Genomic DNA, 12,282 nt, shown 5'->3' with positions numbered 1-12,282 from the left:
CATGCCTGGCCTTGTACTAGATGAGCCCTGCTTGTAGCGCCTCCTAGAGGTGTTGATCAAGCACGTCTCCAGACATTGCCAAATGTCCCAGGGGTATTAAGTCACCCAGGTGAGAACGCTTTTTGTTTATTTGTTTTTAAATATATATATTTTTTTATTTGGCCACGCTGGGTCTTAGTTGTAGCATGTGAACTCTTGGTTGCAGCCTGTGGGATCTAGTTCCCTGACCAGGGATCGAACTCAGGTTCTCTGCATCCGGAGCTCAAAATCTTAACCGCTGGACCCTCAGGGAAATCTCTAGGTGAGAACCCAACCCAGAACAACCTCTGGCTGCTCTGTCTCGAATTTGTAGCCCACATCGGCCCCACAGAAAGTGCACACATAGAACCGACCTTGACCTACCTCTCATACAGAGCACTTTGTAAAAGCCAGGCCACTGACAGACAGCCAAGCCCCCGATGTGGACCTCCTCCCCTGGCTCTAGGGACCACACTTCAAGTTCTCCAGTTGGCCCTCTAGTTGATTTCAGAAAACAAGAAGTACACCACCCCCACCATCCCCACTTCTCTCCACAGTAAAAGCCTCTCCTCCAGAAATCTCCCTTGGAGGGTCTGGTCCTCTCTGGGGCTTTCCATCCATCCTCTTTATAAGCTGGAAGTGGGCGGTCAATATAGTGACTCAGAGCTAGTTCTCAGACATTTCCCTTTCCAGTCCTGCTGAGGTGGTCTAGCATCCCACGTCGGAACAGTGGAGTGGCTGCCTTCCTTGCGGGGACCTCAGCCAACAGAGTGGCAGAGAAGGCTTGTAATAGGTTTAATATTATTATTAACATCCGTGTGTTCCTTAGAAATGCCTTCTCTCTTCCTCTCAGGATCCTTTCTCACTTCAATTTATTCAACCTCTCCTTCCTGATTGGAACCTTCCCACTGACATTTAAACAGGTTTAAGTCACTGCCATTTAAAAAAAAAAAAAAATGCTTTGACCACAAAGCTCCTTGCAGCTACCACTCTAATTCTCCTTCCCTTCAAAGCCAAACTAGTGGAAAAGCTGTCTACACCCACCGTCTCCCTTTCCTCACCTCCCACTCTTTCCAGTCTGGCTTCCACCCTCATCAGTCCCCTGAAACAGCTCTCGCCAGCGTGGTCAGCGATTTCTGCAGAGCTGAGCTGAGACCGGAGTGCAGGAGGCTGACCCAACCCCACTCAGGACACTGGCCATAGGAATGGTGGCAGGGGACGGTTGATGGTTGGCATTACCCAGGGGGAAACACAGATGATAGAGCGGAACTTCTGAGATGTTCCAGAAAGAACATCGGGCCATGAGTCCTGGGAAAGTGCCCCCACCTCCTTGCCCTCTTTCATTCATTTGGTCTTGACTGAGTATGGCTTGAGTCGGGCCCTGAGGCAGGCACTTATGTTACGCTTTGAAGGATCCAGGTGTGGCCTCTACCTTCACGGAGATACCCATCTATTTAGGGGAGTGGGAATTAGTCAAAGAGTCATGAGAATACCCCATGACAACCTAGACATTTTATAGAGGAAAAGTAAACAGTGTGGAATGATAGAATCTGATCTCACTGGAAGGAAGACGTGAAAAGAGATTTCGAGGCTGAGATCAGATTGATGGGTAGGAATTAGCTAGTCCAGGCAGAAGGAGGAGGAAGACATTAAAAGCATTGGGAGAAACCAATACAACATGTAAAGCACTTATCTTTCCATTTAAAAATAATTAATTAATTTTTAAAAAGATTTGGGAGAAAGGGACTTCCCTGGTGTTCTAGCGGCTAAGACTGTGCACTTTTGAGGCAAGGGGTGCGGGTTTGATCCCTGTGTCAGGGAACTAAACCCCACATGCCATGAGGTGTATCCAAAACAGTGTTAAAAGAAAAAAAAAAGTGTTGGAGGAAAGGAATAAGAACAATGTTCCCCCCAGAGACCAGGGAATCGCCTCCCCCAACCCAGAAACTGGAAGCGGGTCGGGGAAGGGGGTGAGACACACTGGATAGAAATTAGATTTTTGTCTCTGCCTCATAGCCTTTGTGCCATGACCTTCTCCTGCCTTATTCTAGGGACTTTGGCCCCCTGGGCCCCCTCTATGGTTAACCCCTTTTATTCCCTTTTAGGTCCCAAGGCTGTGTGCTCACAGCCTGGCTCCTGCCGGTTCTCCTATAACCTGAAAGAGGATGTTCCACAGAGTTCCACACAGGCCTTACCCTCATCCCTACCCACTTCTTCCTTGACATTGTCTCCCAGTTTTATGAGACTACCACTCCAAACACATCTCCAATCTCAGAAATCTCTCCCAGGTTTTCAGGGGGTGTTTTTGTTTTGTTTGTGGCTGCATTACTCGGCAGCAGGATTTGGCTCCCTGACCAGGGTTTTAATCTGTGCCTTCTGCAGTGGAAGCTCAGACGCTCTAAACACTAGACTGCCAGGGAAGTCCCAGGTTTATAGTCTCATTTGCACAATGGTCAACTCCATGCAGACACCCTGCCACCATTTCAAACACAGTGGATTGTAGTTTTAAAATGTAACCTTCACTTCTGTTAAAGACATATAGACAGTAATGTAATGTTACCTTTTTTTCCCAACCGTGATTAATAATGTAGGAGGAAACAGACAGAACAGGCTCCATCTTGAAAGCAGGACTCCATCTTGGGCTGGACTATGATCTTTGAGCTATGTGCCCAGTATCTATGGAAACGACATACCAACTGGAAAACCAGACCTCCCGGATGGAAGAGCCCCAGGGCTCATACCTAGACTCTCCACTGCCTAAAAGAATACCCTAATTATCTGTGTAACCGAATAGAATCATAAATTCTATTATGCTTATTGGGGTATGACCACAGGCCTATTGATAACTGTCCACTGTTAACTACCTAGGCTTAAGACATATGAATCACGGGTTAACTTTGATTGTATCCTTTTCTTCCTTTGTTCAGACTAGTTTCAGGGAATTTGGGGAGGTGGGTTTGGGCACGTACACTTAGGGTATATAAGGTTTTCACAAAAACTGGTTGGGGTCCTTGGCTAAGAGGAGACTCTGCCTTGGGCGCGCCAGTGTAATAAACGGGTCTTCACTATCTGCATCGTCCTTCTGAGTGAGTTTGTTTCCCGGAACACGTGGCTACAACAATAAGACAATCTTGAACAGAACTTGAGAATTTGACCCAGACCTACAGAAACTTGGTGCAGTTGTTGAGTCATGAATAGCCTTTCTTTACCACGATAAAGAAGCTGAAATTAAACAAAGAGCTTTGATTAGCTGATTAATCAAGTTGGAGCAAGCTCCCAGTAAAGCTAAATTTAACTGTATCCCAAACTGCAGACTTCTTCTTTTATGATTTCTTCCAACTCAGTGTAATGGGATCGCTCATTCTGGGTGCTGGTTATGTGAGGGGGACCGTTGTACTTTTCTGTGTATGTTTGAAATTTTTCATAATAAAAATCTAAAAAAGAAATAATATCTCTCTCTTAAAAAAAAAAAAAAAAACTGGTCTTAACTGGCTGGTTAGCACTTATCTGAACGTAATCCTTAACCTCCTGGTTGGAGAGAATTGCCTGGACTTTCATGAGCATGCTTTTTGCAGGAAATCATGTGCTATGAAACATGGGACTGTGCACTGAAGCTGCAAATGACATCATCAATGAATTATTTTTCCTTGTGCTCCTTTTCTTTGTTCTTCTAACCATATGTGTATATAAATGTGTGTGTGTGTGCATACTGAGAATTTCTGAGCAGGAGGAAGTGGTTCAATCTGCTTGTCTCTGAGCAGCTGTTGGCTTTCAGAATAAAGAAGTGGCTCTGCCTCCTTTCTGATTCACATGCAATATGAAATTTGCTTTCATCCACATCTAAATTTAGATGCCTGTCTTCTCCCCCTCTAAAACTTAACCCTCTTCCCCACAACAATGTAGAAAAAACCCCTGGCTTCACCATGGTGTTTAGGTTAAAGATACAAGAGGAGTTTAAGTGTTGAGTGCAAGAAACAACAAGGAGAGAATGCAAACTGGCATGGAAACCTGATGCAGAGAAAACTGCGTATTATAAAGACACTGCACAGCCTCTTCAGGTCTCAGGGTTAGAATGGCAGAGCTCTAGAGCCTAACAGTTACGGGCATCGTTATGATACATCTAAGAACTCAGCCCTCCCATTTCTTCAACCATTCTTTCCCACACCTTCCCCACTCCTAGCTTCATTTTCACAGAAAAAGACAATCTCTCTTGACCAAAATCTGAATTTTTTAATATTATCAGTTTGCACATTTCACCCACTTTGTTTAAATTTTTATTTTGACACAATTTGAAACATACAGAAAACCTATGAAAACAGTATTAAGGAACCATGATATAGCCTTTACCCTGGTCTTACTTTTATTTTCCCTCTATTTTTCTTTATTGCTAAATCTTGCTGATTTTATCAATTTCATTAATCTTTACAAGGAAACTTTTTGTTTTTCTCTTTTTTTTCATTGGCTTTCTCTTTCATTGACTTCTGCTCATTTTTATTAAATTTCCTTTCTTCCTGCTACTTTTTTTTCTTTAAAATTTTTTTTTATTGGAGTATAGTTGATTTACAATGTTGTGTTAGTTTCAGATGTACAGCAAAGCGAATCAGTTATACATACACATAAATCCACTCATTTAGATTCTTTACCCATGTAGGCCATTACAGAGAATTGAGTAGAGCTCCCTATGCTATATAGTAGGTCCTCATTAGTTATTAATTTAATATATAGTAGTGTGTATATGTCAGTTTATTCCTGTTAATTTGGATTTAATTTGTTCTTTTTCTAGCTACTTAAAGCAAAAAGTTAGGTTATTGTTCAAAACTTTTCTGCTTCTGTAATATAAGCATTTAAAGCTATAAATTTCCCTCTAGGCATAGCTTTAGCTATATCCCACATATTTTGATATGTTGTACTAGCTTCTGGTTTAAGATATCTTAAAATTTCTCTTATGATTTTTTTATTAGTAGTGTGTTATTTAATTTCCAAATACTCGGGGCCTTTCTAGATTTCTTTTATAACATATTCCATAAAATATCAGTGCTTTAATATTTATTTATGTTATCATCCAGCGTATGGTCTATCTCAAGGAACATTCTTGTGTCCTTGAAAAGAAACATCTGTATTCTGCAGTTATCGGGTATAGTGTTCTAGACACAGACATGGACAGAAGGAAGACGATGTTAAGATACAGGGAAGATAGGCTCCAGAGGGAACTAACACAGCCACCACCTGGATATCACACTTCCAGCCTCCAGAACAATGAGAAAATAAATTTTTGTTGTGTAAGCCACACAGTCTGAGGTACTTTGTTAAGGCCCAACTAGCCCATCTAGCTAGCAAAGTTATATAGCTTACTGAGTGCACGTATTTAGGATTGTTAGATCTTCTTGATGGATTGACTCTTTAATCAATATGAAATTTCATCTTATTATGTGTATTACATACACATAATGTATTTTTCCATCCTTTTACTTTTCCTTTATCAGTGTCTGTATGTTTAAAGTGTGTTTCTTCAGACAGCAGAGATTTGGGTCATTTGTGTCCAATTTGATAATCTCTGCCTTTTAATGGAAGTGTTCATTTTACAACTAATGTAATTATTGACATGGTTTGGTTTAAATCTACCATCTTGCCATTTGTTTTATATTTGTCCTACCTGATTTTTGTTCTTCTGTCTTCAATTAATTAAATATTTTTAGTAGTTTATTTTATTTCCTCTATTTGCTTTTTTAGCTCTTCCTTTTTGTATAATGTTATTAGTTTAGCTCTAGGGGATTACAATATATGCTCTTAATTCATTACATTCTGCAAAGCCAAAGACTTCTTTTCAGCAACCTTTCAGTGACGTTTTTTGCTGGTAAACTTTGATGTGTATCCCAAGTTTCTGTGGCAACATGGTTTATCAGGGTGGTTGCTTTCTTAAGTTGGGTTCCTAAAAGCACATGTTGAAACAGGAGGGAGGTACAAATGATTTATTAAGGAAGTGTTGCCGTCCAAAATCTTGGCTTTCTTTGCCCACTGAAGCCGAGTGAAAAATACAGAGACAGAGTTTAGAGGCAATAGAAAGGTGGCTTTTATTCTCAGCCAGTGGAGAGGGGAACGGGGTAGGCCCATGCCTTGAGAACTGTGCCCCCTGCCATGAGGGGTTTGAAAGTGAAAGTGAAGTCGCTCAGTCGTGTCCGACTCTTTGTGACCCCATGGAGGGTAATCTACCAGACTCAGTGGTCCAAGGGATTTTCCAGGCAAGAAAACTGGAGTGGGTTGCCATTTCCTTCTCCAGGGTATCTTCCCAACCCAGGATTGAACCCGGGTCTCCTGCATTGCAGACAGACGCTTTACCGTCTGAGCCATGAGGGGTTTAGGGGGTCATATGAGGCAAGGGCTGGCAGTCAGGAGTTGGTGATGAGAAACAAAAGTGATAGGATCTTGATTTCTTCCTCTTGCATTATTTCAATGACAGTCATAAATTGGTGTCAGCTTACTCAATTACAGCAACCCGGTAATTGAGTCTGGCAGTTCAGTGGCTCTGCTGCCTTCCTTCTGATATGTAACTACAGAGGGAAGGGTGTTGTAAGGATAAACACCAGATAGGGGGTGTATTTAGCAAAGAGTCAAGGGAAAAGATGTGTGAAGTGTAGCTCCTGCAGAGTTAGGGGGCAGAAAAGCAAACTTAGTTACAGACATGCAGAGTTAGAAGCAGTTAAAGTAAATATAAAGAAAACTAGGAATGTTCAGGCCTGCTCACCGTTCTCTTATATTCTTTGTTCTCAGGAAAGAGAAAGAGAAAAACCCATTCCTCTTTTTTCCTTTTCACTGCAACAGAAGTGCTCCAGGTAAAACAAGGAAAAGAATGGGGAAAAGAGGTATAGACAGGGAAGCAGCCAGGAAGAGTATGATGTTGGCCAAGCCCCAGCTTCGGCCTGATCCAGGGGGCAGTTCTGAAGGGTAAATTATACCTCACGTAGTTCATCCTTCTTAAACAAGAGATCTGTACTTTCATACTCCTGAACCAACCAGTAGCATGGACCCAGTAGGGAGAAGAACACAAACTCTCAGGGAATTCCTGTTCTGTTTGTATGATGATGTTCAAAGTAGCTCCCATAGCCCAAGGGAAATCCTCTGAATGAAGTTGCAGTTATAAGCCATTAGAAACCCAAGGCATGGAAGCTGAAGAATGACAAAATAGAAAGGGTGAAAGGAATTGATATTGTGATTTATAATAAGAAATATATATTTGGTCTTTGACCCTGTTCCTGGCATAGGGCTCCTAAAATCCTTGGGACTTCCTATGTGATAAAGACACCATAAAGGTTTCTTTTCAAGTTGTGTTAATGAAGTGACTTGGGAAGCTGTTGGGTCATCTAAGGATGAGCTGGTTGCCAGGGGAACAAACCATGTGATTAGAGGTTTCGAACTTTGAGTTCCACTCCCCTGACCTCCAGAGAGGGGAGAGGGGCTGGAGATTGGGTTCAATCACCAATGGTCAATGATCTAATCAATCATGCCTAGGTAATGAAGGTTCCATAAAAACCCCCAAAGGACAGGATTTGGAGAGTTTCTGGGCTGGTGAACATGTGGAAATTCAGGGAGAGGTGCTCAGAGAGGGCATGAAAGCTCTGCACCCTGCCCACACACTTTGCCGTGTGTATCTCTTCTGACTGTTTCTGAGTTATATCCTTTTACAAAACACTGGTAATCTACCAAGTAAAATATTTCTCTAGGTTCTAAGCTGCTCTGGCAAATTAATGAAATCCAAGAAGGGGGTCATAGAAACCTCCGATCTTGAGTGGTTGGTCGGAAACCCAGGTGAAAACCTGGAATTATGATTGGCATCTGGGGTGGGGGAGAGTCTTGTAAGATTTAGCCTTAAACTGTGGTTATCTATCTTTAGGTAGTAGTATCAGAACTGAGTTGAATTGTAGGACACACAGCTGATGTGGAAGAATTGCTTGATGTATGGGGGGAGAAAACACACATCAGAATTAGAATCAGAGGGACCCAAGGGGATGTAGGTGAAGCACCAACAGCATTTGCTGTGATAAGACAGTTATGAACGAAAGGCCCTGACAAAATTTCCAAAAAAATGCACTACTTCAGTAGAAAGTCAGTTAATACATGATTTCTTTTCAGTGTGTGCCTGTGAGAACATAGTGGAAAGTTTCATGGGCCAACCCATTAATATATCAAGATGAGAAAGTCTTGCCTCTTTGATAACCACTCATCTTATACTCCCAAGAACTAAGGGCAAGATCTAGGCCATCTGACTCAGGTTTCTGCATATATATTGGCCAACATAGTTTTTAAGATACTGTTTTGTCATTTTACCCCCTTGATGAATCTACAGTGAGAGCTGACAGTTAAGTTCTTGCTGTTTCTGAAAGACTTCCAATTTGACCAATGAAGTGTGTGTTCCATTATATTAAATAATAGCAGTATTTCAAATCGGAGTGTGGTAACTTTTCACAGCTCTTTGATGATGGGAGTATATTATATTTTGCATGTGGTGATATTTTTGTATTTTCCATGAATATGTATTTGTGTGATCAGTATTTGTTCATCTGGATGAAACCAAACAGAATGATTCTATTGTGGATTTTCCCCTCCCATTATATCCTTAAAAGTGGCTGACATGACAGTATTACCACTCACAAAACATGTTGGAACACACTGATAACTTTTATGAGACTTCCTTTATCATAGCCCACCGCTTAATTCACTTGAGCCATCCCCACCGACCTTGCCACTGAAGTGAAGATTCTTGGGCGCCATCAAGTGGCCATCTGGGGAATGAAGGTGAGCTGGTTGAAGACCATTTGGCCTCAACAGATGTCCCTGTAAACTTGGAGCCTGGTTTCAGAGCAGGACAGCATTCAAGAAAGTTAAAGTTTCAGAGGAGCCAGTTGAAAGTGAAGGAAATAAAATCATGGCCCGAGAAGAGAGAAAATGGTTGCAGTAGCCATGGCATTTTGACTTGGAGCACCTCATGACTTCTTTAGAAGACAGTTAGAAGGCGGGGAAAGTCATTAATCTAAAGACATTTGGAGACTTCTTTTCCCTTTCTTGCTTTCCAGTTGGCCACAAATATGAGCAACCCCAAAGTCAGCTGGAACAAATAAAGATATTGGCAGATTTATATGAAGGGTGTGTGTTTTGAGGAAAGCAGTCAGTTCATCACCTATGCAGACGTCACACATCTAAGGGGAACATCGAAGGGGAATGAGCACTGAAACCAATGGAGATCCATCTGTGTAAAAGTCGACAGTAGGATGTCCTTCCCGTCCTTCTCCTCTGCCTGCCTCAGTCCAGACCACCGTCACAAGACGGGGGCTGCCGTTCCAAAAGAAAATGACTCTGTGGGGGTCTGTGAGGGGGAGTGAAGAAATTTTCTCAGAAGTTTCCCCAGGAGATTCCTCCCCATCTCTCACTGGCAAAACTGTATCCATATTGGATCAATCCCCGTTCGGGGGAATGGTACGCAATTAACCAAGATTTGCCCCTGGACTGGGAATAGTGGTAGTTTCTAGGGGAGGAGGGATATGTATAGAGATGTCTGCAAGAAACCAAGATTCTGTTAACAAAAAAGAGGGGAGAAGGGTTGTATAGAGGCAAACAGGTATGTTTTCAAATAGAGTAAGACAAATACGAGGTTTTGAATATGTTGGAGTTGGAAGTGAAGTTGTTGGACAATAGCTGGGGACAACAAATAGTTGGGAACAATGTGTAAGGGTAATATGACCAGCCAAGATGAGTGAAATGTAATCCTAACATACTTGGACAGTAGATAGGAATTGTATTTTGGTTTTCAGAGGGAGTGCTGTACCTGAAGCGGAGCAGACCTCTCCCCATTTAGAGGTAGTCATGGACAGATGTGAGAGTTGGCTCATAAAGAAGGTGAAACACCGAAGAATTGATGCTTTCAAACTGGTGTTGGAGAAGACTCTTGAGAGTCCCTTTGGACTGCAAGGAGATCAAACCAGTCAATCCTAAAAGAAATCAGTCCTGAATATTCATTAGAAAGACTGATGCTGAAGCTGAAGCTCCAGTACTTTGGCTACCTGATGGAAGGAGTTGACTCATTGGAAAAGATCCTGATGCTGGGAAAGTTTGAAGGCAAAAGAAGAGGGCGGTAAAGATGAGATGGTTAGATAGCAACCCCAACTCAATGGACATGAATTTGAGCAAACTCCAGGAGATAGCGGAGGACAGAGGAAGCTGGTGCGGTACTGTCCCTGGGGTCACAAAGAGTCTGACATGACTTAGTGACTGAACAATGAACAACAACAAAGACAAAAACAGAGGGAGACTCCAATGAGACAGATGTCCTAGTCACTGGCTATGGCTCTAGGTAGGACAGAGTCCAGAGGCACATCTGGTGCTACCAGTTGTACAGAGGATTATAACAGCAATGGGAATTGTCTCCATTAGCCTTTGTACAACAAACGTAAGTATTGCTTTTTAATGGCAGAAAAGAGTGAATTGCTTACTGCAGAATCAAGGGTACCTAATGCACGGCTGACAGGACTTGTTTAAGGGAAGAAAATCCATTTCGATTTTAAGACCTAGGTAATCATGTAATGTGGTTAGCTTGAGTTAGATGCAGTAGAGGTTTTATATTTGAAGTATAATTTAATATTTACTGTCAGCAAAAGCCAGACATGTCCAAGAAGGTATGCATTTGTGAGACTGTGGTGAGCCCGGGTCCCTTGAGGATGGCTACTTCCCTAGAAGAAAATGAACGTCTTTTTTTTTTTTTTTTTAACTGATTTGTCATGTCCAACTAATGGGCTTGGGACAGGCATAATTGTAATTTATTTTAGAGTCTTTGTGGCCCTTGACAGCACAAGAAGAAAGAGAATAAGAAATCTCATTTGGGCCTTTTAGTGAGGAGGAGGCCAACAGAAGGCTGTTAACATATTGGATGAGAACAGTTTCCAGGAAACGTTACATTATTTAAATCACTTTTAAGAACTAATACAGGAGTTGCAGGCTGAAACTGAAGATTAAACATTCACATCTAGATTCATTCCTTCTAAAACTCCTGCTAAAATCATAGTAATTTTTTTAAACTACAATATATCTACAAAGATGAGAGAACAAAGAAGACAGCAGTAACAAAATTTTGGAAGTTAGCAGAAGAGGAATGGTGACTTTTAGCAGATCCAGGAAGAGACAGGTCCTGGACTAGTAGTGGGAAAAAGTGAAAACCAACCCAGTTAATATGGAATTCTGAAAAGGCACAGCCACTGACGGAACCAGGAATCTCTGGAATTGGGAATAAAGAAGTGTATAAATTAATGAGGATTGGGAAAAAGCAATTTGAAAGATCCCTAGATCCCCCTACCCCACTGCATACATTTGGGCTGGATTCCCCATTACTTCACTCCTTATGACCATATTTTCTTTTAATTCCTCGAACACATTTTGTTTTAGGTTTTTGAACATATTTATAATGATTTCCTTAAAGTCTTTGCTAAATTCAGCATCTGGGCCATCTTGCGGTCAGTTTCTATTGACTCTTTTTTGTTGTTTTTACTATGGTTCACATTTCCTTGTTTTTGTTTTTGACATATGCAGAAATTTTAGACAATTTAATGGCCACTGTGGCTGGTACATTTTAGAGGCTCTAGATTCTGTTATCTGCTTGACTTCTACTATCTATTTTATCCTCAACTTAGTAGCAGCCTCTCTCTGGAAAGCCTCAGGTGGTCTTCTCTTATACATGTGCATCCCAGACCTGAGCCAAGTGTTCACAGGGGACCCCCCCCACACACATATAGATTTTTGCCTCCCACACTTCATAGCAACATCTTTGTCAGTGTCATGACCTGTAGATTGTAGCTGTTTCAACAACCCTGAACTCTGATCTCTGTCTCTTCAACTCAGCAAGGCATTCCTACTCTGCTAGGACTTCAGCTTGCTGTGCTATGGTTGAAAACTGTTTCCCAGCAGAGAACAAAAATGATTTGGGGGCACATCTAATGAGTTTCCCTTCTCTCAAGGATCAGTGGCAGGTACTGTCTGTTGTCCAAGGCAAATGAGAATGGTTGCCCATATTTTTTTGTCCAGTTTTATGGTTGTTTGAGGCTAATCTGGTACCAAAGATTATATCATAGCTGGAACCCTTCCTTACCTGATATGCTTTAAAATACATATTTCTTCATTTGGCTGCACTGGGTCTTAGTTGTGGCAAGCAACTTTACCTGTGACGTGTGAACACTTAGTTGTGGCATGTGGGATCTACTTCCTCAACCAGGGGTCAAACCAAAG

The sequence above is a fragment of the Bubalus kerabau genome, chromosome 19 (genome assembly GCF_029407905.1).
Source record: "Bubalus kerabau isolate K-KA32 ecotype Philippines breed swamp buffalo chromosome 19, PCC_UOA_SB_1v2, whole genome shotgun sequence".
Taxonomy (NCBI): domain Eukaryota; kingdom Metazoa; phylum Chordata; class Mammalia; order Artiodactyla; family Bovidae; genus Bubalus; species Bubalus kerabau.
Note: the sequence above shows the minus strand (reverse complement) of the source record.